The sequence below is a fragment of the Helianthus annuus genome, chromosome 11 (assembly GCF_002127325.2).
Source record: "Helianthus annuus cultivar XRQ/B chromosome 11, HanXRQr2.0-SUNRISE, whole genome shotgun sequence".
Taxonomy (NCBI): Eukaryota; Viridiplantae; Streptophyta; class Magnoliopsida; order Asterales; family Asteraceae; genus Helianthus; species Helianthus annuus.
The window spans coordinates 28,844,485-28,850,484 of NC_035443.2; positions in this window are offsets into that span (position 1 = coordinate 28,844,485).

Sequence of the window (6,000 nt, forward strand, 5' to 3'; positions counted from 1 at the left end):
ACATATTTTTGAGCATGTTTCATGTCCAAAATGTTTACGAATCATTTTAGGGCCTTAAATTTGGCTTTACGGGCCTTAGAAGTGTCGAAAATGGCTTAAACATGCAACAGGGACCAAAACTGCAAATTCGGAAAGTTTGTGCAGACCAGACAAGGCCATGCGGCCCGCCTGAGCCTTATGTGAATCCTGACGCGGGCCGCATCAGACATGCAGACCAGATTCAATGTTTGATCCACTTGCATTGGCCTTTCGATCACCCAAAAGGCAACGACATGTGTCGAATTCCTATGGTGGGGGCAAAATAAGGCACCACAACTTTGCGACAAGTGTACGGCTTGGATCGTGGCACGATATTCAAGAAACGATCCTAACGGCTTTACTTTTCCTATAAATACCCCCCCCCTTTGGTTAAAAACCCACAAAATCTGATCTAAAGCTCTAAGTTGAGGCCTTTGCTTCATACCTGAGCTCCTGGATCGAGATTAGCTTTCGGGGACCCTTCGTAAGTGCTCTTTCGTTCTTTTATTCGCTTTTCGAGTCCGAAAGTCAACGTTTTGTTTGACTTTCTGTGTGACCAGCCTATGGTCAACACGAAGTTCATTGGAACTTCATAACGTGAGCGTGATCACGATGTTTATAGCCCGTAGTGACTATACCTACTGATTACCACGTTATCTAGGCTCAGTGACGAGTCGTAGTTTCGGCCAAAATGCGCATTCTTGCGTATTTTGTAACCAAACTACTCATGAGCATCAAAACCGTTTGTTTTGATGCCAAACTTGTTTTCTAAACTTAGTTAAGCATGTGTTAACATGCTTAGCTCGTCACTTTTAGTTTAGTGCTTATATAGGGTCGTAAGGTAAGCGATCTAAACCATCGCTTATACTTTCGAACCCGACCCATTTGGTCGATCATTAGGATCCGACCAAACACATTAGGTGACCATAACTGTAACCTTCCGAGGTTATACCTTGTGGTCACGATGTTAGGCGTTCCAAACGCGTTACACGCGAACGACGCGTTAAGGTAGCATAAGCTACCTAAACGTGTCGTAATGGGTCGCAAGCACTCAGGTTAGGTTTCATTTTAGTATGTAGGCTTTGTTAAACCATATTTCACGAGTCTCCATGCTCGTTTGGTTTACGAACCCGCGTACTATCCGATCTTCCGATTTAGGTCCGGTATATTAACATAGCTACCTATTAGGTGCCGTTTGATATTCCGTGATCTCTAGCATTGTGTGATTATTACACAAGAACTTCAAAGCAATCTCAGGTGAGTACATTGAACCCCTCTTTTACTGTTTTCCAAACTGTTTTGGGGTGAAACACATGTGCCTACTTGTTACTTTCATGCTTTCCCGTTTTCACATCATATACTTGCTATGTTCATTAGTACATTTATAGTACATGATTTCAATACATTTCATGCTATGTATGCCCATTGTGTGCATACTTAGTACATCACTTTACAATACATTTCATGCTACATACGCCCATTGTGTGCATACTTAGTACATCACTTTACAATACATTTCATGCTACGTACGCCCATTGTGTGCATACTTAGTACATCACTTTACAATACATTTCATGCTACGTACGCCCATTGTGTGCATACTTAGTACATCACTTTACAATACATTTCATGCTACGTACGCCCATTGTGTGCATACTTAGTACATTGTTTTACATTGCATTTCTGTTGCATATGCTCATCCAGCATATGAACACATTATACTACATTTTGAACCGTTGTAACTATTTGACTATGTGAACCGTCTTAACCCTTTGATTATGAACCGTTTGTAACCGTTGAACCGTGTGAACCAGTTGTATCTGTTGACATGATCTACATTTGACAATAGACATTTGACTATGCATAAACATTTCTGCAATTAGTAAACATTTCATCTTGATAGTTTGGTTTGAGTAAGTGATCTAAGTAACGAAGCGTGTGTAATATGGCACAAGCATGGTGGATACGCCGCTGGTACTTCCTATATATAAGTGTTTGTATGGTATTACATATTGTAGCGTTATTTGAATCATTGCATTTTGAGATATAGGACATTTTATACAAATAACACACTTTTCACAAGACCTCGATTTACAAACAACTTATCTTATACGAACTCATTTTACATGGTTATTCAGTTAACCATGCATTATTCTCATACTTATACATATCATCTGATCTTATCGTTCTTCAAATGATTTACAAGACAAAACCAATTACAAGGTTCATGACTAAACATTTTCTCAAACATAAGTCATGAATTCTGTTTTCACAAAACCTATGTATCTCACAGGCATTTTTATGCTGACGTACCTATTTTCACATGTGTTTTCAGGAGATGATGCATAGGACTTATCAAGACATACTTAGGCGGACCTGTGCCTTAGTGACTTAAAATGAGACAAGAACTAGTTAATTGATGTTATGTACTCTTTGGTTCTTGTTTAAACAATGTATACTTTCATTTTTGATTAATAAAACGAAACTTCATTTGCCATGGATTTGAAACAATAAATTATGTCCCAACACTCCCCGGCGTTTCCGCCGCGGTTGCATGTTATACGCGGCCGGGGTGTGACAGAAAAGTTGGTATCAGAGCCAATGGTTATAGGGAATTAGGTTATTAGTAATGCTTTGACCTAGTCTATAACCTTCCTAGGACCCTAACGCGAGTTTACTTGCGCTTAGCCATAAAACAATACCGTCACCTATCCTTAGGCGACAGCTACAACAAGAACATAAATTTCAAAACCACTTTGAAAACTAATCATCTGTTCTAGGATGATTGATTACTAGGTTTTGAACCCTCTGTTATAAGGTTTTGAACCCCTTTGAATTTTCAAAACTCTTGTCAAAGTTTTCGGTCCTAAATAATGTGAACACGTGCAAACTAGAAAAGTGAATGCCTATACCCTGGGATTTCTGTCTAAGGTTAGAGTGTTCGTACAAATCCACATAATCGGACCAGTCACTCTTACCTGGGAACTCTTGGGGTGAGCGTCCACTTATAGGCAAGCATGTCTTCGCGATACACTATGAGGATCTATTTGCTTTGATTCAGCCTTGGTGTTGTTTGTTTGCTTCGTGGATTCAAACAAATGACCATCAACCATGATTTTTGGCCGGTAATTGTAACATCCTATTCTTACCCAATGCCATTTCATTTGTTTTCCTTCTTGTTTCTCTTTTAGAATGCCTCCTCGACGCGAAAACCAGATAGCAACTGCCGAACTGGCAGAGATCATTGCGCAGCAAATGGCTGCTCAATTCCCAAACCTCCTTGCTCAATGGAACCAAGCCAACAACAACAATCATGCCCCCTTCAACTTCAAGACGTTCAACTAGGCTAAGCCATCAAAGTTTTCTGGGTCTCAAGGAGCGACTGCACTTCTGCAATGGTTCGAGAGTTTAGAGAGCACTTTCAGACATGTTCAATGTCCAAACGAGCGAAAGGTAGAATTCGCATCTAGCGTATTTGAGAAACGAGCTTTGACATGGTGGAATGGTGTGATGAGAGATAGGGGTGCCGATGTGGCACTGGCTCAAATATGGCAAGAGCTTCGAGCTGTGATGATGAAGGAATTCTGTCCTCGTCACGAGATCAGGGCCTTAGAAAGGGAATTCGACGATCTTAAGCAAGACAGATGCGAACATCGAGCATACACTGATCGATATGAGGAGCTGAGCCTATTATGTCCTTCCATGGTTACACCTTTGGATAAGGCGATCGAAAAATACATTGATGGCCTCCCTGACTCAGTTCAGGACATTGTTACTGGTAGTAACCCCACTACGGTTAGGCAGGCCATTGAGCTATCTGCAACCTTGACTGAATCTCAGATCAGGAAACGTAGGCTTTTCCGAAAGGGTGACAAGAAACCAGTCGAGGAATCGAAACCAATCGAGGAATCAAAGACCCTGGATGAACAGACTGGATCCCCTAAGAAGTCAAAGAAGCGAAAGGCTTCTCAGAACTTCGCCATGGTTACTCACAATGATCAAGCTGTCCCCAACCAACCAGCTCAACCCCTGCTAGGAAGCCATACAATGGAACTTCACCCTTGTGCAACCAATGTAACCTTCATCATCATGCTAGGGTGAAGTGCCGCGAATGCCAAATTTGTGGACTTAAAGGTCACACAGCAAAGGTTTGCCGAGCTGCAGTTGCACCAAATCAAGTTGACAACAATCCTGCTCAAGCTCGCTTTCCACCAGGTTCTTGCTACAATTGTGACGAGATGGGTCATTTCCGAAGAAATTGCCCAAAGCTTGCTAATGCTAATCCAGCACATTGATGAGCATCTGACCGACTAGAAGACAACACCCTTTAAAAATAATCATGTCCTGTGTATTATTTTCTTTTGTTGTCAAGGTCCATGAAACAGTTATTATCGTCGTTTATAAATAAATCTTTTATTTACATTGCAATGTATTTATGAGGTTGTATGTATAAAGAACATATCCCTTACAATACCGACAATTAAGGAATCGTATTCCTTGAAAAGCAAACTACCACCCAAATTTTTTTTCCATTTTATGATATCTTGCGTTTCCATGAAGTTCCTAAGTACTCGTTTCTTCTAAGGAAAACGAAGTACAAGGCGCAAGTTACAACACTGGACGAATACCCAAAGTACCACTATAAATCCTTAATAAGGGTACCTAAGGTATTTCCATAAATCTAAAAATTGATGTGTTCCTTAATTCGAATATTACGTTTCTTTGGAAACAAAAATCAAATTTTTGGAAGATCTTCCTATCTTTTTAGATAGATTCCCAGGGGACATTGAAGTCCATCTACTGGTTTCCATATCCATTTTCAATCGATAACAAGTTAATAACAAATTAATAACCAAGTTGAACTACTATGTGATTATGTGCTTATTTGTTCCCTTTTATGTTTTTGGTGTAATCCAAGTCTTTGTTATCCAAATCCTCGTAGAATCTTCCATATCATTCGTATAAGGGATTCATAGTAGGATATCCAAAGGTACTATATTAAATCCTCAATGGGCTTTTACGTGATAGTAAAAACCCTTGGATTATATTGTACTATTTCATAATTAGACCCCTTGAGTGGTCTAGTTAAACAGATTGATCCAAAAATCTGGTTAGGGATATCATGTGATGATATAGCTGAAAGGACTCCTTGGTGGCCTAACTAAGAAGATCCCCTGTCGATCTAATTAAAAGGACCGATGGAAGTCTAGTCACCCTCATCACAAGTTTGATATCCTTCCCCAAAACATTACAAAACAAACTGTGCGGACTGTGCAAGGAATTACGTAATTATGGATGCAACATAATTATGGAATTTAGTGCACAGAAACCACAGCAAGTTTTGTCGTGTATCTAGAGTTAACCCTATTCATTTTCGTTTCTGAAGAAATTGTGGAAAATGACTCATTCCGTTCATTTTCGTTTCTGAAGAAATTGTGGAAAATGACTCATTCCGTTCATTTTCGTTTCTGAAGAAATTGTGGAAAATGACTCATTCCGTTCATTTTCGTTTCTGAAGAAATTGTGGAAAATGACTCGTTCCGTTCATTTTCGTTTCTGAAGAAATTGTGGAAAATGACTCGTTCCGTTCATTTTCTTTTCTGAAGAAATTGTGGAAAATGACTCATTCCGTTCATTTTCGTTTCTGAAGAAATTGTGGAAAATGACTCATTCCGTTCATTTTCGTTTTTGAAGAAATTGTGGAAAATGACTCCTTCCGTTCATTTTCGTTTCTGAAGAAATTGTGGAAAATGACTCGTTCCGTTCATTTTCTTTTCTGAAGAAATTGTGGAAAATGACTCATTCCGTTCATTTTCGTTACTGAAGAAATTGTGGAAAATGACTCATTCCGTTCATTTTCATTACTGAAGAAATTATGGAAAATGACTCATTCCGTTCACTTTCGTTTCTAAAGAATACCCATTAAGGAAAATGACTCATTCCGTGCATTTTCGTTTCTAAAGGATACCCATTAAGGAAAAT